The 25,889-nt window shown below is 43.0% G+C and overlaps 1 protein-coding gene and 1 long non-coding RNA gene across 7 annotated transcripts in view; both read left to right on the top strand.

Annotated features, from left to right (window-relative positions):
- The window catches only part of Kirrel3 (kirre like nephrin family adhesion molecule 3), a 553,630-nt gene that overhangs the window by 23,803 nt on the left and 503,938 nt on the right, over positions 1-25,889 (top strand). The gene's annotated exons all lie outside the window — the stretch shown is intronic.
- Positions 1-25,889, top strand: part of LOC132648945 (uncharacterized) — a 75,447-nt gene that overhangs the window by 20,703 nt on the left and 28,855 nt on the right. The window contains exon 2 of the long non-coding RNA XR_009587344.1: positions 1-25,889. This exon is cut by the window's right edge and continues 28,855 nt beyond it. This is a non-coding gene — a long non-coding RNA (uncharacterized LOC132648945).

Genomic DNA, 25,889 nt, shown 5'->3' on the forward strand with positions numbered 1-25,889 from the left:
ACGTACCCAGAGCTATGTTTCCATGGTGATTCTACATCCTGTCAAGTTGGCAATCAAGATTAACCATTCTACCCCCTGCAGCACCTGATGCCTTGAAAATACACCTACGTTTCTAAGCACCCGCAATCCTCTCATATACTTTTTTACTCTGGCGAAAATATCCTTAACTCCACTTGGTACTGGAGGAACTGGAATCTCAATGAGGTTAATTTATTTGTCCCACATTTAGATAATAGAGTAAAAATTAAAGGGTGAGCCTTCTGTCTCTAGTCAAGATTTCCCAGGGCTCTTCTGAGTCAGCCCAGCAACAGACTCTCACCTTCCCCAGACTCTGAGTCAGGCTTCAGTGCTCTCAGAGAATGAATTTCCTCTGAATCAATCCTGGATGCAGTTATTATTTTATAGGGATGTTGTAAGTTGATAAGGTAGCTGTTATATGCTAATAGCTATTGTAATGTTGTTCTTAAGGCCTATTACTTGTGCTGGTTTGTATTTTAATGTGTGCAAAGGTGATTACAACTTTAATATGAATGTTAAACAGATTAACTGATTTATATGTAAAATAAATAAATAAATGGAAACTCATACTCTCATTTCTAGTCATTTCTCTCTCCCTTTCTTTCTTCCCACTCTGTCCAAAGGCTGATGTGGTCCATGGAGCTTTGACAATAGGACGGAAAGAGAATGTTTGCTGGGTGATAAATAGTGGTTATAGATGGGTCTTTTGTAACTGGAAAACTCAGACTTTGTGTTCTTAATAGCTGCTTGTCTGAGAGTTTGTGCTTTTGACTGATTTAAGGACTGCAGTTTTGTTTGAGCATTGTGCAGCCTCCCCCTCCTCACCACCATAAAATTGTGTTAACCACTTCTGGTAATCTATCGATTGCCTAGTATACTCAAGTTTGCCAAACTTTCTGCAAAGCAACCATTGCCCAGTGTATCTGGAAGTATAGGACATAGTCCAATAAGCAAGTGAGCAACTCAAGAGAGGCAGGGACTAAGGGACAATGTGTGGAGTCTCTTCTTTTGGAGCAGACAGTAGGGATGCTGGCAAGAGCTCTTGAGGTAAGCATCCTTATAAGGCAAAGCTCCAAGGATGAACTGAAGTTAACTAAGCAAATGGGCAAAGAGTGGGATGTGGGAGCACAGAAGGAGCATATGGGATATTATGTGCTAGAGTGCAGAAAGAGAGTATAGCCTGTTGAAGAAGTAAGGAGTTTGGTGTGTCCCTACTAAGGGACCTAAAGGTCATTGGCAGTATCAGGATTTCATTCATTTTCCATAGAATCAAAAGTCAGGAAGTTTCCTGAGAAAGTAATGGTGTCCTGTATAGATGGAGAAGGACGTCTTGCAGGCTTCTCTTTAGAGGATCATTGCTGCAAAAGACAAAGGGAAAGAAAAGAACAAATGTGGGTTGTTTGCAGAGATGATATAGGTTTGGATAGAAGGATCCTAACAGTGCTCTAAACTGAAGTTTAAAAGAGGAAGAAAAACATACCCACCTTACAGGGCAAGATATGACACACAGGTAAGTGAAGGAAGGAGTATTTGTGACTTTCCAAGAAAATGTTGGGGAAGAGGATCAGAAGCAATGCTGAAAGAGCGGCATGATTTATTACCTACACCTAGTGAATAATAATGAAGTAATGTAGTATGAAAGTCTAACGCTGCAGAATGCCAGCTGCACTTACCTGGAGATCCTGTCTGAGTTGGTAGGAAGCACTTCTCAGTGGGCCACAATGTTTGCCCATAGACATACCAGAGCAGCATAGTCCTAGTCCAGAAATCCCACTGGGTGGGTTGCATCATGGGGAGAAGCTGAGTGGGCACACACACACACACACACACACACACACACACGGAGGGGAATGGGGATGAGTTGAAGTGGTTTTTCTCTGTTTGTGTTTTAGACTGGTAGACTGGACTGTGTATGCTCTTTGTTTATCCAAAGCATCAATTGGCCCCAGGAGCCAGTTACAGCAGGGAGGGCCTTGGCTCTTTGAATGTGGGCTGGACGGCTCATCCTGTTAACATAGAATTCCTGACATATTTTTTAATTGCCTTACTGACAGCTTGATAGCTCAGAAAGTTGGGGAGAAAATCAATGAGAGCCTCTGTTACTCTGGGCTTAAGTCTAACTCTTTTTCACTTTTCAACAAATATTTATTGAATACCCAATATGTGCCAGGCACTGTGCCAACAAGGCAAAAACCTCTTCACAGATTTGACAGGCACTGAATAGATTCTTGAGAGATGTGTGTTGAGAGAATGCAGGGATAAATGAATAAATATAGAGACCTTTAGAAAACACATAATAATCCTAGGAATTTGCAATTAAAAAAAAATAAGGCAGTGGTTGTGATAAACTACCTTTGACAAGCTTTAGGGCAATCACTGAAGTCCACAAAAAAGGATGGGTGACATAAGGGGAAAATGCTCCAGCAATTCACCAAGTTCAAAAACTAAAGCCTGTTTAGATGGTACCACATAAATTATTCTGACATAGACGGTGAGAGTGTGGCCTCTGGAGAAACCAATATGGCTGCACAGACCCGCAGGATCCCAGGTGTGATGGCTACACATACAAAAGATGAAAGGCAAGGTACCTAGCAACAGATGAGGACAATAGACGGACAGATGTCTCTGACAATGGTGCCCAGTGACATAGGAAATTAGAATGAAATAGTCTAGCAGAAGAAAGAAAAAAAAAAGGAGAGAGGAGAAGGAGAATCACAGGAAGTCATGCAACTCAAGCTGTACTACAGAGCAACAGTAATAAAAACTGCATGGTAATGTCAGGAAACATTTTGGTTCTAAAAAAGAAATAAAGGGTCAACCAGTTGCAGAGAACTTCTCTTATCTCTTTTGCTGTTTTTTGGTTTTGTTTTGTCCTTTTTGGACGTTTTCATTGTTGTTGTTTTGTTTTCCTACCAATGCTTTTTATAGTTAAGTGAGAATAATAAGCTTGGCACACTCACACACATATCACACACACAGACACACACACACACACTGATAATGACAACAACAATAATAAATGTTTTTAAGCTACAAATGATTTTAATTAGAACAACAAATTTCAGTTTTATACCTTAAGAAATTACCTCCCAGGATCTTGAAGCAATTTGAGAACATGATCTAAGAATTAATAAAATCTAAAAACAAAACAAAACAAATCAGTTTTTTTTTAAGTAAAAATAAAGTAAAGCTGGGCCATGGTGACACATAACTTTAATCCCAGCACTTGGGAGGCAGAGGTAAGAGGATCTCTGTGAGTTTGAGACAAGCTTGGTCTACAAAGTTAGTTCCAAGACAGCCATGGTGGTTACACAGAGCAACCCTGTCTTTGAAACAAGCAAGCAAAAGGAACTAAAGGACAGTAGACTCTGAGATAGCAGACAAGTATATAGTTCTAGGAAAGCAGTCTGTAAGAGAAGACTTTGATGGTTTATAGCTACATCTATGAGCACTGGAAGCCACCCTGAACTTACAAGGAGCTAGCATCATCTCACAAAGGGGAAAAAAAAAACAAAAACGTATCATTAGAATTTCACAATCCACCTCCCTTTGTGATATTGTGCTGCTACAAATTTGATGAACACATCTTCTGTCAGGTGTATTTCAGAGTCCTAACTATGGGAGTGGGAAGCTGTGCTGTTGAAATCTTAACACCAGCCAACAGTGTGACACAGTTACAGCCTGACTGACTTCCTCTATAGCGGTAGTACATTCATACTAAAGATGCTCACACTCTGTGGTGCCCTCTGCTGATGTGTCCACATCTGCAATGGTGGTGGTTTCACTCTGAGGGTAACATCTTAGAGAGTCACAACCTGGGAATTTTGTCATGGGAAAAGATGGAAGAATTGGAGGGTTCATTCAGCAGCAAAAAGAAGGCATAAGCTTCCTCCACCCAGATTTTGAGGGTGTGCTGAAGGACCACTTGGGGTATTTGTTCAAACTAAAGGTTCCAGGGACTTCAATCCTTACAACTATTGAGGGCTCAAGTCATTAATTGCAAGAGGAACACAGGAAATTGTACTGGAAGAAACGTCCCAGGGATGCTCATATCAGTGGTGCAAGGATTATGCTCTTAGAAACACCAGCTTAGAAGAAGGCTGCATAATTGTTCAATGATATAAGCCTTGATTCTCCATGTGGCTGAGAGGACAGTCTCCTTATCCACGAGTCCTGAACTTGGTCATTTGTTACTAGTGAGTGGGAGCATTGACTCCCACTTCTATATCCACCAGTTTCAAATATATTGTGTGTGTGGAACACAGTAGGTAGTCGGTGAAAGTATGAGAAGGTCAGAGAAGGAAACTGGCAAGAACAAAGACTTCCTAAGGATGCTGCAGGCTGCCTTGTTAGGCAGCCAGCCTGCCATCCGCACCATCCGTCTTCTTGGGGGAGATTGGATAATAAGGTGGCGGAGATGGCAGAAAGGAGCTCGCTTTCTGGAAGAGAGGTTCAGGGAAGGTGACCTCCAGGACATTACACATTTCTTAAAACTCAGCCGAACACACACAAATATATTGAAAAATTCTTTGACTACTGCCCAGAGGCAATAGAGCCAAAGAGACATAGAAGGAAAAGAATAATGGAGATGAGTGAGTGCTACAGAGAGGAACATGGAAGAAACATCAGAACGCAAAGAGATGATCATGGAGGAGGAAGCACGTGATACAGAGCTGCTTAGGTTTTAGACGGAGCACGTGCAGTGTGTCACAGCGTCTGTCGTTTAATGCAGCTGCACATGTGCATTAAGCAGCCTCCTTGCACAGGCAGGAAGGAGGGTCTGACTTTCCTGTCCCCCACAAGTCCATGAGTCTCACTCTTCTACTTAGGAGACCTGTGAGAGCGCCACAGGGAAGGACATTATCTGTTAGTAATCATTATGTTCCTAATTCTCTGAATGCAGCCCAATGCACAATGGGAGTATCCGTAAGTGTCTGAGCCAGCAAGCGGACGAAAGGGAGACACTGACATGTAGTGAGGCCCTACTTGCCAGAGGCTACAGTAAAACTGCATATTTGTTACTTTTAATTCTTCTAAACTCTGAAAAACTGTCAGTATTCTTATTTACAGATGTTTAAACAGAAATGCTGTTGAATCATTAGCCCAAAGTCATAAACATGCATTTTTTTTTAAAAATCAAGTCATCTACCTCCTAAGTCTACAGCGTTTCTTAAACATACTAGTTTCAAGAGCTTCATTTCCACACAATTCTTTTACTTAAGATCAAGCAGCAAACTGACTTCCTCAAGGCCACCATGTCAGAGTTTGTAATGGACTGAAGTCTGGACCCAAGCTTTGAACAGGGGGTTAAGCAGCAGCCCAAACCCTTCACCACATCAAAGCTGCTGATCTTCGCCAGCCAGTGACTAGTTTCTGCCGGTCCTGCAGGAAGGTCATGTTCCTTGTGCAGCCCTGAACGATGAACGATGGCACCTGAGGCTAGGTCAGTGTTGGCTGGGTCAGCTAGAACATGGCTGTGTGAGACGGATACCCTCAGTGACACCGAAGCCCTAGCAAGACCCCTCCACTTGAAAATGGGCAGAGTTGTACACCGTAGGACATTCAGCCTGCTACTCAGAGGTCTATGAATAAGATGCAGATTGACCCCAGCATTCAATTTCTGTTCTGTCTATTTATTTGTTTTGAGAACTTAGATTTGGCAGTGGAATAAGCCGTAAGTTGTGTGCTCAATTGTTCTCCACTCTCTCTGGGTTGCGCAATGCCTTTTAGTTAAACAAATACAATTCCCATTGACTTTGGATGGCGTCCTGCTTCAGTGGAAGGGCAAGTAGAATTTAAGGCTATCAACACAATAGAGCAGAATATTGCTCCCTTTTTTTTCTGTCAGCTTTTATGTGGATGATAGAGAAAAATGAAAAGGAGGCTGTTTTCTTCAGCCCTTGTAGTTGTTTGTAGCTCTGCCTAGAACATCCCTCGAGGTAAAGAGAGAATATATAGGATATATATGAAGAGAAGAGGTGCGTGTGTGCGGTGTATAAACACACTCAGGTGGGTGGGCACAGCCTCAGCCACGGACACTAATGGCTAGCAACAGAAGCCATCTGGCTGACATAAATGGAAATGAATATTGGGCAGACAACAGAGTTGCCAGAAGAGTGGAAGGCCCCAGCTCTGGGGTGGTTTAGTGGTACCCCAAACAATTGTCAGAAGGATGGCTTCAGCCAGCTGACTCGGGTTTTGGTCTTGTCCTAGCCACCAAGGCAGCTAGGAGGGGTACTCTCACAACCTTCTCTCTCTTCTTAACATTGCATGCTCCCATGGATGTGTCTAGGAAGTGGGGGCAGATTAACAGAGAGGATATCTTCAGCTTCTACATAGAGCAGACAAGAGCGTGAATCCCACCAAGACTAATAGACTACAAGGTTTCTCCCAAGTGTCAGAAGAATGATTACTGTTGAAAGTCAAGGGGAAGAATAAAAGGTCACCACTAGCACACCTGGAGGACTTAGTATCTTTGGGGTACCCTGGTGTGGACGGGCCACCTCTCTTTCCATCTAGCAAGGAGGTGCATATTTATTATACAGGGTATTTTAAAGAGGGGGGGAAAAACAGGTACCAAGGCATCATGTCCACCAGCTTAGCTGGAGTTCTCAACTGCCCAGATGAGAGATGCCAGAGGAATTTTCATGTCACCTTTGTGCCACTTCTGCCGCCGGGGTTTTGATGACCAGCTGGAGGAAGGGTCATGGGACTGTATCACCGTTAATCTGTCTGTCTCAGGCTGATTGAATCTCTGGCTTTTCTCTGACCTCACTAAGTTCAGTGGCTGGCCATGCTGTATGTAGGTACTCAGCCCAAATCACCTGTATCAGGCGTGGTTGGAAATTCCTGGAAAGAGAATCATTAGCATCTTTAAACACAAGCAAGGAGGGCTCAGGAGATACTTCCTGAGGCTTCCTGTCCAACTAAACCAGTCAGCTTGTTCTAGGCCACTGAGAGACTGCTTTAAAAATATAACAAAAAAGGTGAACAGTATCTGAAAAAAATGACATCTGAAATTGTCCTCTGCCCTCCCCCACAACACACACACCTGCACACATAGGAACACACATACTGCACACACATTTTTTTTTTTTAAAGACACCAAGGATAGTCTTGGTGTACCTTGCTTATTCTGGTCAGGCATGCTGATAGATGACAAGTACCTTCCCTTACAAGCCCCAAGCAGAAATGTCCTGGTTCCTTCCTGAATGACTCCCCTCCTTAAGTATTATCCTACTTTTCGGGTTGCAAACCTCAGTAAGAAAAAGACTCAATGATACCAAAGGTCAAATTACAGCCTGGGAAAAGACTACCCAGATCAGAACATAAAACCCAGTCCAGTTCCCAGCAGCTTCTTCATGTCTCATTTCCACACCTAATTGGCATCGCTTGAGAATTTCCAAGCAATTTGTAGTGATTACAGTCTTTTAGATAGGGATCAGTATTCTGAGGTGATAGCTAGGAAAACAGTGGCACCGGAAGCTACCTAAGCAACCCCTCATCATTCAAGAATCAGACAGGTATCTTGATGATTTTCTACAAATGGTTTAAGCTTCAAAACATTGCATTTCCTAGTGTTTATTCAGTTTTGCTTCTGGAATTTATCTCACTAGAAATGTAAATAATCTTTTCCATTCACAAATAGTCAAAACCCACCTAAATAAAAATCTGCTTTGTAAAGGAGGATGGCAACAAGGAGCCACTAAAGGAGACAAATCCAGCATGCCGTGTGTGGTGGGTGACAAGCAAAAGGGAGATTAAAAGTGATGCCCAGTTAATGTGTTATATCCCACATCCTGGAAAACCCTTTGGCACCACTGTCAAGGAGCTGACCTCACTAGATGGGAAAGAGCATGAGGGACCACAGCGGGGGGCTCCGTGCATTTCTGAGTGTGGTTTCCTCAAACCATATACATCTGGTGGTCAATGGACCACTTCACATCCTCTCTTAAAAATATAACAAAAAACTCTCTTGCGGAGTTCCTACTGTTTCTTGGATGCCACTCTGGGTTCCAAGAAATATTATTTTTATGATATCATTGTTCTGATAAATAAAGTGGGCCCCTTTTTTTAGTCTGTGTAATTTTTCTAACCGGGGATGTGGCCAGAATATTCTCCGCTTGTCATTTTACAAGCCAGAAAAAGCGCTGCAGTCCTACTATCAGTGAACTCAGTGGCAATTCAGTACCTGAATGAGCAAAGAAAAAAAAAAAAAAGAAAGAAAGAAAAAAGAAAAACGGAAACTTTTTGTAGTTTAATACCTAGTGAAAATCACATTCATTTAGATGATAGTATGACTAGGAAGACTTTTAGAGATTCTGGAGGGCTGACCATGTGCTTTGGGGAAAAAGGAAGGATAAAGATTTTTACTATTGGTTACTTTGTGTTTGATTGTGTTCCAACCCTATAGGTTACAACTAACTGACACAACTGCATTCTGTAACCTCACACTTACCTGTCAGTATACTGTCAATTAGAAGAACAGGGGAGACCACAAGTCAGGAAATCCCCAAACCCTCAGTCACGTTAAGAGGAGTAAACAGGGTGTGAGTATGAAAAGCAGAGTATCCGGAGTAGAATTACCTTGTTAAGGATGCTTAAAATATTGTTTAATTTAGTTTGTTTGTTTATTACAATTTATTCAGTTTCTATCCCTGCTGTAGCCCCTCCCTCATCTTCCACCCACCCTCCCTCTTCTCCCCCTCTGCCCTTTCCCTAGTCCCCTGATAAGGGAGGACCTCCTCCCCTTCTATCTGACCCTAGCCTATCAGGTCTCATCAGGGCTGCCTGCATTGTCTTTCTCTGTGGCCTGGTAAGACTGTACCCCCATGGGGGGTATGATCAAAGTGCCAGCCACTGAGTTCATGTCAGAGACAGTCCCTGTACTCCTTTTTAGGGAACCCATTTGGAAACTGAACAGCCTATGGGCTTCCTCTGAACAGGAGGTCTAGGTCCTCTCCATGCACAGTCCTTGGTTGATGAATCAGTCTTTGCAGGACCCCCTGGACCCAGGTAATTTTGGCTGTTGTTCTCCTTGTGGAGTTCCCACCCCTCCAGGTCTTTCTGTCTCTCTCTTCTTCCATAAGGTTTCCTGCACTCTGCCCAAAGTTTGGCTACGAGTCTCAGTATCTCCTTCGGTACCCTGGTGAGAAGAGTCTTTCAGAGGTTCTCTGTGGAAGGCTCCTTTCCTGTTCCTTGTCTTCTCCTACTTCCAATGTCTAACCTGTTTGCCCTTCTGAGTGAGGTTTCAGCTTCTTCACTAGGGTCCTCCTTTTCATTTAGCTTCTTTAGGACTATAGATTTTAGTATGATTATCCTATATTATATGTCTAATATCTACTTATAAGTGAATATATACCATATGTTTCTTTCTGCTTCTGGGATACCTCATTCAGGATGATTTTTTTCTAGTTCCCACCATTTGTCTGCAAATTTCATGAGTTCCTTGTTTTTAATTTCTGAGTAGTGTTCCATTTTGTAAACGTACCACACTTTCTATATTCATTTCTCCATTAAGGGACATATAGGTTGTTTCCAGATTCTGGCTATTACAAATAAACCTGCTATGAACATTGTTGAGCAAATGTCTTTATTGAATGGTGGGGCTGGATACTTAAAATCTTGATGAGGGAGATTTCCTGAAGGGCCTTAGATGGTTTCAAGGAGACTGTATTTCCTACTTAGCCCTGTAGGTGGCAGTGCCAATTTAGGGTAGCTTGGCTGTTCTGTGCCCGGTAGGGGTAATCATGAGGGTAGGGTAAAATATTAATTATGCTAAGTGGTCTTACTCATATTGCGTTATCTTAACCCAGGTGGATCCTCTCATTTATCACATCAATAGAAAACTGAGCATCTCCTTATTGGCTTTTCTGGAACTCCCTGCCGTATTGCCTTTGCTGGAACTTTCTGCCGCTCAGTGCGTGGGTGAGACCCAGCACCTTGTGAGGGCACAAAGTATGGGGAAGGCAGGGGAGGGGGGAGCAAACACTGAGAGGCCCTAAACTGCCTGCTTCCTCTACACTGGAAGCTGGGAAGCATCCATCTCTTGCTTGGAAGTGTTGCAAAAAAAATGAGCTGTATGGTCAAGTGTCTCCTAGGTTAGGTGCCACAGATGGGATTGCTATTGACAGTGGCACAAGGAACCTCATGACACCATCTTAGCTCATGGAGCTACTTTTAAAACGACCCACATGTCTTTATTCCATGGCTTCATTGTCCTTGAACATGCCTCTTTTGAGTATTTCTGGTGTTGCTATGAGCCTGCTTGATTTGTCCTAAACAAACAGGCACCATTGTCACCTTCTTAGCATCCACCCTGTCAGCACCCCTGTCTCTCACCTCCCTGGTCACACCTACCTAGCTTCCCATGCTCCCTTCGATTCCCCCATTTCCTGTAGCTTTCTCTACCTCTCCTGAAGCTCTGCTAGAATTCTACATTTACCAGTACATTACCTGTGCCTGCCACATCACACAGACCTGCCCAGACCTCCCCACAAAAAGCCCCTTCCGTTGAAGAGCAGCTGCCTTGAAACCTGTCTTTGCATTCCCTGTGGGCAAAGAAGACATTTAGTACATGTTTATGGGGTAATGAATAAGTGAACAATTCCCATCTCCTCACCTCTTGCCCACCCCAAACTTTTTTTTTTTTTTCATCTTCACTGAAAGTGCATGTGAGATCTGGTCATGGTGGTGCACACCTTTAATCTCAGCTTTTGGGAGGCAGAGATAGACGGATCTCTATGAGTTCGAGCCAGCCTGGTCTATACAGCGAGTTCCAGAATAACCAGGGCCAGAGCTACACAAAGAAAACCTGTCTCAAAAAAAACCAAACCAAAAAAAAAAAAAAACAAAACAAAAACAAAAATGAAGAAAGAACGAAAGAAAGAATGAACAAAAAAAAAAGGAAGGAAAATGTTTGGGGGCACCTGAACACCTTCCTTCTGAGGTCTACTAGAGGCTAAAGCAGGGTTTCACAGATGAGGGAACCAAATCTGAGAGGTACAGTCTCTCTGCTAGTACCACACAGCAAACTTTATGTCAGGCTAGGGATGGGAACTTCCACTTTCTGCCCTGACACCCATTTCCATCAAGACTTCCATCCCTACTGTGTGTGTGTGTGTGTGTGTGTGTGTGTGTGTGTGTGTGTGTGTGTAGTTCCGGATCTGTAGGCTCCTCTGAGAGCCCACTCCAGGAATGCATGACATAAGGGGGGCATTGTAATTGATGGGCTAAATAAATGTAGGCTCTGCGTCTTTGTCGGAGAGAAGCTTTCTTCAGGAGGGGCTTTACGAGTTTGACGGGGTGCTTGTAAACAGCAGCGATTTGAATAGTTTCTCCAGCACACTGTTAACATTTATATGTGGCCCATTTCATCTGTAATCTCCTTTTACAAGGCGCTGGTGAGCCTTTGATGGCAACAGCGAATGACCCAGGCGGCTTCCTTCCACATGTTCAAACTGAGAAGAAAATTTGGGAGGATCTAAGGTTCTCATCTCCGTAAACAACCCAGACCCATCGACTGAAATTGCCCATCTCCATCTAGACACTGAACTTCTGCGGCTGCTTCCCACTCTCTTCCTTTCCTGTTTGCCATTACCCTGCTCTGGTTATTGCCCGCATCTGGAGTGTGGCAGCTGCCCTGTAACGTGCAAGCTGCGGTATGCAATTTGGAGAACTTGAATACAAATATCTGTTAATTAAAAAAAATGCAGGAGCGTGTTTGTCAGCTTGTAATTATGTAAACAGGAGTACCAACTCCCAAACTAATTTAAAAAAAAAAAACAAAAATAACTTTACCAGCGGCTTTACAAAAGATTCCACGTCTCTACATGGAGCCACTAACTTTCTTCAGAGAATCCCAAAAGCCTTTGCAAATGCCTGAGGTGTCTCCAGGGGTGACAGGTTGGGTTAGTAGCATAAGTAGGAAAACAGGACTGGGGTGACAGTTTTGTGATCTGATTCTCTTGTATACCTTCTGATGATGAGACATAGGTTTTTCCCAGTCCAAGCACTGTTGACGTAGGCAGGATAATGCTGTCACGGAAAGTGTGGGAAGGCAGCCTATTTGGCCTCTTCCACTACAAGTCAGTAGTGCCCACTCCCTCATTGGTTGTGACACACAAAAATGCCTCATGGAACTAAATTGCCCTCAGGTGAGGACCCCTGTCATTTTTATTTGCTGTATAATATGCATGGGTGGACATTCTGAGTTTATGACCCTGGCTGGGTACTGGCTTTTCTCCATGTTTGTCTCCTCATCTCCCACATGGATGTGATAAATCCCACAATGGCATTTCACGGGGTTGCCACGAAGATCAAATAAAATGTGGAAGATTTTCAAGCACAGGAAAGGACATTTGGAAGGTGAGGTTTTATCATGGTTATTGTTGCATGATGGCCCCTAAAGTGCAAGGCTGGCCCTACTCCTGGAAAACAGCCTGGCGATTTTGACCTTGGGAGTATGGTGCTTTCTAGCTCCCTGGAGAGGCAGTTAGAATTACCTTTGCACATGGCCAAAGAACACACAGGAAAGGCATGCTGCACAGGAAAAGCTAAGGGAGAGAAAATATTCTACAGACACAAAAGACAAGACTGGATGAGGGGCTCAGCCTCCCCTCCAGGGAGACAGGGTATCCAAGCTACTCTGCTGCTATTAGTTTGTGTAAAAGGGCATTTTAGGTTCCCGTTTCATAATTTTAAAGCCTTTTTACTGTATCAAAATATCACATTGTATCCCAAAACACGCATTATTATTACTTATAAGTTAAAAAAAAAAGTTTAGATGTCTCATAAATTAGGAGCACTGGCTGCTTGTCTGGAGGACCCAGCCCCCATGGAGCTCACAACCATCCGTAACTCCAGTTCCAGGGAATTCCCATGCCCTTTTCTGGCTTCTGCAGGTACCAGACTTGTATGTGGGAACACATATATTTAGCCAGGCAAGAAAGACAGCTAAATACATAAAAATAATAAAATATAATAATATTTTTTTAATTATTTTTAAATTATTTTTAATTTATATCTTCACCTTTAATCCCGATAATGCAGTATTTTTTTCATGAAAGAATAAAGAAGTTGTTAGTTGTCTGAGAAGGCAGGTGATATCTTGAGAAGATGGCTTTTCAATGATCTTCTAGCTCAAGAATTCTGAGGCTTCAAGCCAGGTCCTACCCTTACCTAATTAGGTTTTTGGTGCTCAAATTCTTTAATAACCATAGCTATCACTTTTTGAGGACTTTTCTATCCAGAACATAAGTTGATCAGTTCCTATTTGTTATCTAATCTTCCCCACAGGTCTATAAAGTATGTGTGTTCCTATTTTGCAGATGGGAAAGCTGACACATATGTCACCTGCCTCAGAAAACACCTGTCATTATGTCAGCAAAGCAGATAAAGAGAAGGGTCTGAAGACTCAGAGATTCCAGGGCCATAGAGAGCAGGTCTACTTCACTAAAGCCATTTAGCTTTAGGAGAGACAGAGTTCATTTGTTGGGTGAACCCTTGGGGTCCCCTGGTCCACACCCCCTCAGCCTCAAGTGTGAAGGCCAAAAGGTTTATAACAGTTTGAGAGATTCCTACATTGCAGACAATAAAAAAGAAAGACAGGCAGGCAAAGCTGACAGCCTGAGTGTTGCATATACAATCAATACATCCAAGACAACAGTTTCTGCAGAAGAGCGCCTCGCTTATTCAAGTCCCCTAGAGACGTACACTGCTCTGACAGTCACAGAAATCCTGACTTGATACAGATCTTTCATCTTCAGCCGGCTTCCCAGCTTTTTTATTTTATATTATTAAATATTAAACCCTATAAACAGGTTCATTTGGCTGTCCATATTGCCCGTCAGATTGCCCTTTTGTAAGTATTTCTAGAGGTACTGGCATGCCTTGCTTCCCCGGGCAATGACTGCAAGCTCCAAATCCTACTGTAGGATGAAGCAAGTCCTACCAAAGGACTCCTCAGTCCCCCTTTTCAGGTCCTGGCATTAGCTCTGCAGTTACGTCTCCCCAAGTCAGATTGTTTCCTTTGAACATGCTAGTCATGTTATTAAAATTATTTCTTTCCTGCATCAGATTTAAAGCCTGTTGAAATAATTTTTTAAACTCTCAAATTTTGAAGGGTGAGCCCTATCCCCTCAAAACTCTAGTGTGTGAATTTCACAAACCACACATTCCTGCTCCTGACTTGATATCCAGCAAGCATCCAAGCATCCAGCAACCCCTGTTTCCCCCCTGTCGTTTGCTGTTTCTCTGGAATTGCTCATTATTTCCTAATATTGAATATCCAGAGAAAAACATAATTAGAGCAGCATGATACATGGGGAAATAATGTATTCTGAAGGCAGAAGGAAATAAGATCATTGAGCTGGCTGATGTTTCGATTGTCCAGGGCTCTGTCCTCTCCAATAGCAGAGAGAACAGAAACTTGGGAATACCTGACGGTAACATAATTGCATCGATGCATCCAGCTGTGAATGACTTTGGTATTTTTTATTTCAAAACGTTTCTAAGTCTCAGCACTCCAGGACCCCATAGTAAAAGACAAGGACCTCCTGAGTATTGGAATCTAGTAACTATTGTTCAAACAGAACAATAGACCAGGAACTGTTTCCTCCCAGTGACTTTGGCCTAACCATCGATGTACTATCACTTAAGAGTTGAGTGCTAATGTTCAAAAGTAAAATTTATGATGTGTGAACATTCAAATCATCCCTGAATAATCAATACAGATGACCATCCCACATAGGTTTGTTGACAATGGGTAATAAATTAACTAAATAAACTCATTCAAGTGGGTTTATCATTTTACCAGGGAATTTAATCAAGACACTCTCCTGTTAGATCTTTGCTAGCTTCTCTGACACCCATCGCAAAGCATCTTTATGGCCTATGCTGTGCTTCCTGTGGCCTGGGCAAAAATATTAACCTTTTCTCGACTTCAAGGATTAAGATGTTGAGTGGGGAGAGCAACATGTTTAAACATCTGGCAGAGGGTGAGGCACTTTAATGAGGGTTTGAAAAAGACTTTGAACATGAAGTGCTTATGTTAATATTGCTTTCCAATGCCCTAGACAGTCTAATAAAATGGCATCTTAATCTATGTCACAGCTAATTCATTTTGGAACTGAGTCTACCATATACAGATTTCAGTGTGGGGGTCACTGTGAAGATTTCTTTGCCTTGGCGGCAAATATTGACCTGAGTTTCCATCAATATTTACCTTTTGAGTCAATAAATCTGTGTTGACCTTGATAAAAAGTCAACATTTCCACCACATCTCAAAGTCTTCCTCATCTGTGCAGTCTGTCACTTAACTCTCTTCTAATAAGTCTTTATTTACAGGAGCTATGATGCAGCTGTTGGCATGCCCTCAGGGGTGAAGCTGCAGGGCGTGTCCTTAGGAATTTGTGTAGAAATGCTGAAGTGAGAATATCATAGTGCTTCTAAGTGAATTTTTCATACTATGTCCTTATACTCTCTTCCCCCAGGAAGGGGCTTTCTCAGAGGTTCTTTCTACTTACTGTAGCATAAAATGCCAAGCAGGCAAACTGCTATCAGAGCTGTCAAATTGGACAGAGGCAAGAAAGAAGTTATGTCCAACTTGGGTATAGAAATAAGACACTGAACCCTAATCTGGCCACCCTGTGGTCATCAGTAATGCTCTTCATAACTAGACCATGCATGGTTCCGAACCACAAATGCCAAATGGATTCTGCTGGTTCACAGGCAGATTGTATCACTCTATAATTGTTTCTTTATTGAATAGTTATTTGAGAAACTGCTCTCTGCCTGACTTTGAAATGCATTATATTCCCTTTTGCACAAATAAAATTGTCCTCTCTTCAGAATCCTACCATTGCCCAACAAACTTGTTAGAAGTTGAGAATCTAAAAAGGCATAGTCAGGCTCCTAGTGCTAAAGGGACATCCTATATTAGATAGATACAGTTAAGTTGCATCTTCATTTTTTTCTATATCTCTATACACACAAAGTCTTATGCACATACTATTTTCATATGCACAAGGACGGGTTGGGAAATGGCCCATTTCAGTCACTTCCAGCCATTTGCAAACATGCTACAAGCATCATGTCATTTGTGGCTACTGGGGACTAGTCAAGGAGGTTGTATTGGTTGAAGACATAAGAAATGTGTACCCAATAGTGGAACTACCCACCTTGGGGGACATATGGAGAAGAAGGGGGACAAGGACAGTTGGGAAATGCCAAATCAATAGCACAGCTGCTGTGTTCATCATGTTTTGTCTTTGGGGTTTGAATTTAATTGCTCTCCATATAGATTCTAGTAGAAAAAATGGTTCATCACAAAACATTTTGCTTAGAAATGTTGCATAGATAAACAGATTTCTAGAGTAAATGTATGTAAAACTCAAAACCCTGCCCAACACTCCTGTATGATAAATGAGACTTTTTTATGCATTTCCCATTGATTTATCTGCTTTTAATGGGCCCATTTGCAAGCAGCAGTGCATCCAAACTCTAAAGGATAGTGTGTGTGTGTGTGTGTGTGTGTGTGTGTGTGTGTGTGTGTGTCTGTTTGGTGAAGAATGATAAAGAGAAGGCTGGCACTTTATTTATTTCAGGAAACTGTTAGAAGGCTGACTCTCTCCAACAACTTCCTATTATTTTATCAGCACTATCAGCAATTCAGCCCCAAAAACTCATTTTTCATTTGCTTAGATATTTCCAAACAGTTCAGAAAAAAAAATACACTGATGAGATGGAAAGGAAGGGGCTGGCTCTAGAGTGACACTCAAGTTGGGTCCATTCTGCCTGAACTTTTGGCTTCCTCTTCAGCTTTCTGTGCACAATTTTCAGGGCATTGTGGGCTGCATCTTTTCCAAACCACAGCCAGCTCAGCATTTCAGGCTCTGGACGGTTGGCAGCTGCCTGGAACCATGATTCCAATCAAATCCATCTTCATGACTTAGATTAATTGAGCTCCAGGAGTTTTGCTCTGTTTTGGTCCTTTGACCCAAAGCCTTGAGATCGCAGGCAGTGAGTGATCTGACAGTGAAGAACTTAAATATACTCATGGGACTCCTTAGAAAGACTGGGCTTGCCTTAGTCCTTGGCTGGATTTCTGAAAACAACAAACAGAAAAGCAAAACCAGACAAACAAACCGACCAGCATCTCCTCCAACAGTTCATCCTGGCCCACAGGGGGTCGTTAGATGTTAGCTACCCTTCTTTGAAGAGACTTGTTTGCTTCTGTTTCCTCACTTCAAATTTAATCAAGGAGAATTTGCCTTTTATTTATTTCTGAAACCAAATTAACTTCTCTTTCTATTTCTTGTCTCCTGAGTCAGGCTAAGTTTCCCTTATAGGCTCTGCCTCCTTCCTGACACCCCACAGATCGCCAAACAAACATCATTCATTCATCAAGTCATTCCTTCAGGAATCAGCTATTATTAAGTATTTGCTGTTTGCCAACCTCACAGCCTGAAAGTGAAGGGTTGAAAGAATGGGTCCCTGGTAATTTCTACACAGAACAAGTACAGAAACAGACCTCAAAAGGCAAGTTTCTGCCAACCTTGGTCATTAACTCTGTTGACAGGAGGAAGTCAAGAATGGCCTAAGGCTCTGAGAGTGGCTATAGTAAGGACTGTGTAGATTTGAGAGCAGTCAGAAGTGTGGGGGGGGGGGGAGGGGAGGTTGTCTGCTCTAGAACTCCAGACTTCCAGTGGATTTATCAACATCAAGAGGTACAGCCCAACACTGGTACCTGAGTAGGATGTGGGACATACTCTCCTGGGTAGGAGACAAGAATCAGCTGGGTATTGATGATGTTATTGTCTTCTTCAGACAAGAAGAATGAGGAAGACTTCTGAGATACCCAAAGGAGGGATACCAAGATAATGGTTGACTATGGGATTGGCATTTCTGAAGTGATCTGGAACTAATGATAAAGTTTGGAATTTTGTGAAATAAAAACTGATTATTGGAGGGCTGGATGGATGGCTCAGCTGTTAAATGCCAAGGCTATACAGCCAAGAAGACAAAACTGGTTGTTATAGTCGTGGTGGCCAGTAATATTCATTACTTAAGTGAATGTGAAAAGTAAAGAGAAAAATGTCAAGAGAAAGCCACAATAAAAAAATAACATTTGGAGATAAATGAAACCAATCGTGTGTGTGTATGTGTGTGTGTGTGTGTGTGTGTGTGTGTGTGTACGCACATGTGTGTTTAATGCAGAGGGGGTCATATAAGATAGATTGGCTGGTTGATCAATAGGTGGATGGATGGATGGATGGATGGATGGATGGACAAACAGATAGAAAGGTAGATGATAGATAGATGGTAGAGATTTATTATAAGGAATTGGCTTATAAGTGAATAATTGAATATAGAGACTAAAATGCCCAAACACTGAATAGCTGGAAACTAGAGACATAGGAGAGCTTATGTTCTCTGAGCCTTCATTTGAACCTCAAGAAGAGCTGATATTTACAGTAAAGGAAATATGAGTGTCCATGCTCAAGGCAGTCAGACAGGAGGCCTTCCCTCTAAATGAAGACAAGGAAGGACTGAGAGACAGGGCTCAGTCCTTTGTCTCACTCAAGCCTTCCACCTGTTTAGACACTGTTTGGAAACACCAAGAAGACAATCTCTTTCAATCTACTGATTGAAATGCTGATCTTATTCAGAAATAGCCTCACTGAGATACCAGGAAAAGTCTATCTAGATATCTGTGACCTAGTCAAGTCCATATATAAAATTAAGCACCACTAGGAGTAGGCAGTGGAGAAAGAAGCGATGTAGAAGGCAGTAGAAAAAAAAAAGTAAAAGAAGTGTCTCATGTGTGTGGATAACCATCTAACCCATCTTAACCACCCTTTCTGGAAAAGTTCTGTATTTGTGAAGTTGTATGTGTTTTAACATAATGAAGCTGAAAAGCCATGCGAGAACCACGGTAAGAGGTACTGTAGATGTGTTCACAGATGAACTGTCTTATACCATCAAGCTTGATGAAAAGTTAGGCAAGCCCACTGATAAACTGGGACACAGTGTAGACACGCCTTTGGGGTAGGAACAGGGACTGATAAGTTCTGGTTATAGCCACACAAGTCTGTGTGCCTTTGTTAACTGAAGTCTCTTACAAGGCCAGGGGAGAAAGATCCAATGAGCCAGGAGATGGGAGGTGGGTCCAGATGGAAGAAATTCCTACAGATGCTTGCCCAAAGTCAGATAGATAGCATCTCAGTGGAGATCCGGGCCATGAAAACTCATTTAGGGTCTGGCTTCCCTAGGAACATCCCAGTGCTTCCAGCTTTCTTTGTGCGTGATCAATGTTCACAATCACACAATTATTCTTTCCTAGTCATACTCCCAGATGTCTCTAGGTTTCATTATTTTTTTAGCTTTTTATTGCTGTTTTTGTGAATTTCACATCATGCACCCCAATCCCACTCATCTTCCCTTCCCTCCATACCTACCTTCTGTCCTTGCAACCTCTTCCCAAAAAGAAAACAAAAACTAAAGATAAAAAAAAAAGCCAAACAACAAAACAAAACAAAAACTTGCCATGGAAGCTGCAGTGTGTCACACAGGACACCCTTTTGCCCAAGTAGCTTTACTTGCAAATGTTCTTGTAATGAACCATTGCTCTGGTTTAGGCCTCTGGCTTCTGCTACACCATCAATACTGGATCTTCATCAGAACTCCTCTTGGATATCCTGTTGTTGCCCTGTGTCATGGAGATCCTGCCCCTTTGGCACTGCAGGACAAGCCTTCTTATGCACTCCAGTGGATCATAGGTGGGGTAGATGTTGGGGTGAGCCAACTCAAAGCACTGGATCTGGGCCTGGGTGGTAGGTAGCTCATTGGTCAGCTCTCCAACTCTCCTGTGCCTGTGCCACGAGGGCCAGCTCTCCTGCTTTTCCTGAGCAAGGGACAGGGGCAGCTCTCCTGCCTACAGCAGCTAGCAAGCATGTAGAGAACAGCTCTCCCAAGCTTATGTCACCAGGGCCAGCTCCCCAGCACTGCCCTAGTGACAGAAAGGGGCAGGGCCAGCTCTGCTCAGCCCTAGGACATCAACATGGCCCCACGCAGCATCCAAGACTAGGGACATCCGCATGGCCTTTGGTGTTAATATGGTCCATAGAAACAAACCCCCACTTCTTCGGGACCATGGACACAGACATGGACCTCAGTGGAAGCATGGGCCAGGACATCACCGTGGTCTCAGGTGGCAGTCCTTGTCTCTCACATCAGGCTGTCCCTCACCGTCCTCGCATTTCCAGTCACACCTCTTCACAGTGCGCAAACTTTTCTGCTGCTCTTTCTCTCCTGCCCCTCCACCACACACTCGTTCGCTAGCAGGGTGCCACCCACTTACTCTGTGGGCCACAGGGTAGCTACTGCAGACCCTTGGGAACTTCTGTGCTAGCGGGCCTCATTATTATTATTCTAAACTTCTAAACTGCAGCCACTAGAGGAGTCAGCTAGCATCTACTGAGGGGCCAGCACTATGTCCCCAACATACTGTCTTTTGCCAGCTGGCCTTACAGATGCACCAACAAAACCACGGTATCAAAATACATGAGATCATAAGAACCTGCCAGACATGGGTGACAATAAAAGGTCCCCAGTTTTCGTTTGCCTTGTGCACTGCAAATTCACACACAAGTGAACGTTACAGCTGCTGAGAGGGGGAGCAGCCTTCTGGGATACGTGACACTGCCCATTGAACAAAGAAGGAATCTGACGGTTTTCTGGAAAATGGTAATGGCTGATACCAAATTCAGGTCTCTATATGTTGATCTAATAGTACCCAGTCCTTTACATACATGCCCTCCTGGGCATAGCTCAAGGAAGGTTGGCCTCAGATGTCCTTTCTGTCTCAGCAGAAGTCAGTACTGCTCAGCTAGAAGTCCTCTGCCCACACCAGGGCCACTCTGCTTCACAGAGACGTCCTTCATCCAAGAACTCATGAGTTGTCAATGTGTCAGCCTTTCTTTGTAGCCTGGGTTCTTCTTCATGCTGGGAAATCACTAACCGGTAGGGCTAAAGCCTCTTTTCTCAGGTATGCTGAGCAGCAGATAGACTCACTCTGAGTTCTCACTTTCCTCTGGCAACCCGGGATAAAAATTTAAATATTAATGCTTGACAATTAATCTCTGATTGGAAAGAATTGCATATACTGTATGTGTTACCTCCGGACACTCCAATTTCCAATCTGCACAATGAAGATAGCATCCTGAAAACAGGATGTAGTCATCAATTAGCAATGTTCTACAGGACAGATAGATCTGCATTAGTGAGCAACTTTCCCCACCTGAGCAATGGGTGATTCTAAGCAGCAAGACCGGCAGAGGAAGTATAAAGATGAGCTATCCGGCTTCATATTAAGTAGCTAAGGATGGAAGTTGGAATGGCAATGTCCATGAAGCTTGAGCATCTTTCATCCTCACTATCTTCTTAGGGCTGATCTCTGTGTTCCTTTGGCATATGCTCCAGCAAAAGGTTTTGATTGAGGCTCAGTAGGGATATGACACAAAAGGTTGACTCTGGCTCCTTCTATGAAGACTTTGTTTGCTGGAAGAAGTGGGAGATAGAATGCTTACTTGGCATGCAAAAAGGCCCTAGGTTTGTCCCACCAAGAAACAGAAGCTGACAGCATGCGGTACCAGTAACGTTGGTTCCTATGTCAAGAACGTACCTGAGAGACATGTGTGTGAGTACAAATTCTTACAGTGATGGGTAAGAATCCTGGGCCTGTTTTTCTGTCTTTGTGTCACCAAGAGGGTGACAACTAGAAGTACCAGGCAGCAGTTGTAAAAAGTTCTTGTAGATCCTTGGCGAGAGGTTGTTGGACCAGAACAGTGCTTTGTGATTTCTTATTATATTTAATGGAAAATTGAAGCACTCAGATATTTCCAAAGTGTAATTTGTTCTGATGGGTGGGCCGACAGTGGATTGAGCTGCTTCACCAGGGAAGAGGCAAAAAAATAAATAAATAAATTAAACAAATTAATGACTGTGACGCATTCCAGGGGAAAGAAAATGCAGTTGATAATCCACCCCCACTCTGGTCCCAAACAAAAATCATCATTTTTATTGCAGTCACATCTCCTTGGGCTGCTGCTTCTTGTGAGTATTTTTAAAGAAAACTTCCCCTCCAGTCGTTTTCTTTAGCCCAATAAGCACAGTTGCTAATTTTCTCTCATTTGGAGATTTCCCCCCTGGAACCATATGCCATTAAAATGCTTAGACATGTGGAAATGGACTGATGAAGATATGAGGAGACAGGGAGTTTCAGATGAGGAGAGACTTTGTCAGATGGATGATTCTGACATCAGATTCCCTAACTGAAAGAGAAAGATCCTGCCACCTACGGAAGGGGGAAATGAGAGAGGGGCTTGTATCCAGTCTCTGGGATGGTCCAGCAGTCAGTGAGAGAGGGATGGAGGGATGGAGGCTTTGTGTTTGCATGTATCATTCCATTCCGTACCTAGCATTTAGCGAGTGCGTATAGATTGAATGAGCAAATGAATGAGTGAGTGAACAATATGGACAAGTGGCTGAAACAGAGTGTAGGGGAAAGTGAGGCAGGGGGCTCATACACTGGTAGCTGTTCTTACCCCCTGACAAAAGAGGACAAGCCTGAGTGTACAGGTGGGCTTTGGCATGAGTTTCTAGTAGCGTTATGGTCCCAGAGCCCCATGGCCCCTTCTTCAGAAGGCATTTCTCATTTGCATTTATTTGTGCAATTACTCAGCTCATGCTTCCATGGAGATATTCAAACTATTTAAGAATTGATATTTTCATGGCTCCTTCTAATCAGAACAGATGACATTTTGCAATCCTCAGCAATGAAGCCCCCAGCAGGATGGTTCAGAACAGCCCTGATGGACTCTCTCAGGAGAGTGAAGCATTCTGGGAATGCACATCACCTTTATCTTTACACCTTCTTAAAGCACCTAACGCAGGGCTATGGGCTAAGTCAAACTCCTTACTTTAGTCACTGGGCAGAGTAGCTACTCAATAAACACACTCAGCCTTCCTTACCTTTGTGTTCTGTATCCATGGACTCAGCCAGCCATGGCTAGAAAATGTTTGTGAGGAAACAGTTCTGTCTATAATGAATATATATGGATGATTTCCTCTTGGCCATTATTCCATGAACAGTATAATATATTGATTTCACTAGGACTAAGATTGTCTTAGGTATTATCAGTAACCTAGTCATGATTCCAAGTGCGTGCAGGGGTATTTTTAAGCTATAAATGAACACTAGCTTTTCATAGAAGATGTAAGCATTGGGGGAGTCCTAGAGCCAATCTGCTTTGGGTGCGTAAGAGCTGGCTGCTGATATATAGACTGGGAAATGAATGGTGTAAAGATGGAATGATCTGGAGTGGGGTGAAATGAAATGTATCAGGGAATGTTATTGTCCCCAGATACTATCCTACCCAAACTATGGGGTGACTTGCCTTCCTTCTGGGGCAAGATGAGTCTCTCCTAGGACTTTAGTGTGCTGGAAAGCGGGGGCCGGTGCAGACACTGGGTCCACAGGCATCCAAGGCACTTCCTCCAGAGCCTTCTCTGGCTCGGCAAAGTCAATCTGTTAATGCTCTCCAGCCTCCTTCTCTTTGTTAGGGAGCCCAGTGTATTAATTAAAAACTGCAGGCAGCTGTAAGTATCTCCAGAACAAGGATTAAGCCAGCTTTCTGTCAATTGCTTTCAAAGCCATTGCTATTTGCTAGAGCAATGCTTTCTTTAGGGGTTAAAGCAACTTGCTTTTCACTTTTCTATCTCTTCCATTACCACATCACCCTGCTGGCCCCTTCCCCTGATCTGTGCTTTAAATTGACTGCAAAAGGAAGGCCGTGTGCAAACGGCACAGCAGTCCCCTTCAGATAGACACACATCCTCAAGCAGAGCCAGCACAGGAGAGGCCCAGGCCCCGGTACTTTGACCAATCTCTCGCCCTCAGTTTTGTTAAAGTATTATTAGTCAGTGCTTAGGTGTGCCAATGACAGCGAGAGGGAGATAGAGTTTCATTCTACATAACCCATTTTCGTTCATTCTTATTTTCGCCCCTGTGGCCTAAGAGTTGCTCCAGGAGAGAAAGGTATACCTGCCATGACAAAAAAAAAAAAAGAAAGAAAAGAAAGAAAGAAAGAAAGAAAGAAAGAAAGAAAGAAAGAAAGAAAGGAAGGAAGAAAGGAAGAAAGAAAGAAAGAAAGAAAGAAAGAAAGAAAGAAAGAAAGAAGGAAAGAAAAAAAGAAAGAATGGACAGAGCACAGGTAGGCCTGCAGGGGTAAGCCAGGGACTCTACAGAGGTGAAGCCTGCCGTGGTCAATCCTCAATACGTGATGACCGTTAAGACAAAGTACCTGCCAGGTTCTATTTTAAGGGCTCTGCCCAGGTTGGAAGACAACACTGTGAATCAAGCCATGCTGTTTTTAAGGCTTGTGAAGGTTGGCTTGAGGCCTGGGTCATGGACAGGCAGGGCTGCGCACTCTATGTCATTCCCGGCCCATATATAAGCCGGAAAAGGACATGGGAGGAGGGAGGCGAACGCCTACAAAGGCAGGGCATAGTTAAACATCTCAGAGATTCCAGAAAACTTGTAATTTACAGATCTTTCATGTTATCAGCAGTGAATATTAAGTAAATCAATAAATTCTCCATTGAAGTGATAAATAATCAACAATAATAGCACAAAAATCAGTCTGAACTCAACTCTAATGTGACTGTAAAATAAAATGTCAAATCCAAAGCAGGCTTTATTTATTTATTCATTTTGAGGGCAAATGGGAACTGCCTAGAATCCCTCTCTAATAGTGAGTGTGAGCCGTTGAGGTTGTCACTTCCAAGCTTACAGTGACACCCTTGACACCTCACAGTGCCCCCATTTGAAAGCCTGTGGAACTAACTGAATATGAAATAACCAAAGTCCTGTGTGCACCCACACGCACTCAACGTGGCAGACGTGTCTTGTTGCTGTGCTACCCAGCAATACACTGTGAAAACAGCTCCAGCAAGGAAGGCAAGGGGAAGAGAAGAGATCTAAATCAGGATAACATAAATAAGCCTGTGGCAGGCAGAGAAACCCAAACATCTAATAACACCAGGGGAAAGTCACTGCAGAATTTATATAAAAACAGTATATCAGACAAGCTATGTGAGAGACCTTAGAGAGGCAGAAATCATGTGTGAGCACACACACACACACACGCTCACACACACACACACGCTCACATGCACACATCATCTCTTCTTTGCTATTGTGTAGTTTAAATGTGTAAGAATTATTCTTTTGTGAAAAATTGGAGGTCAATTTGATTATTTGCTGGCACCAATCAATCCCTTTTATTTGGCTATACTTGTAATCTCTTTTCTCTCCTCTCTCTCTGTCTCTCTCCCTTTCTCTCTCTCTCTCTGTGTACGTGTGTGAGTGTATGTATTATATCTGACCTATACTTGTAATTGTACATAAATAGTTCCATTGTGGCCTGTTCACACTTGCATCTTTCATCTTCTTCTCTAGATTTTATTGTCAGAATGTTTAAGTCATAAACATAGGTTTGGGGAAATGACTGTCAGTAGTAAAATGCTTTATGCTCCAGCTTGAGGACTTAAGTTTGTTACAGTAAAGTTGGGGGTGGCAGTGCATGTCTGTGGCCCCAGTCCTGGGTAGACAGTGAAAGGAGGGTCCCTGGAGCTTGCTAGCCAGTCAGTCTAGCTAAAACAGTAAGCTCAAGGTCCAGTAAGAGACCCTACCTCAAAATACAACATGGAAAGCAACAGAGAAAACCACCCAGTGTTAACTTAGGGCCACCGCAGCATACAGTTGCGTACAGATGAAATTTATCATGAACAAAACTCAGTTTTTCCTCATA

This window comes from Meriones unguiculatus, chromosome 1, assembly GCF_030254825.1.
Source record: "Meriones unguiculatus strain TT.TT164.6M chromosome 1, Bangor_MerUng_6.1, whole genome shotgun sequence".
NCBI lineage: Eukaryota > Metazoa > Chordata > Mammalia > Rodentia > Muridae > Meriones > Meriones unguiculatus.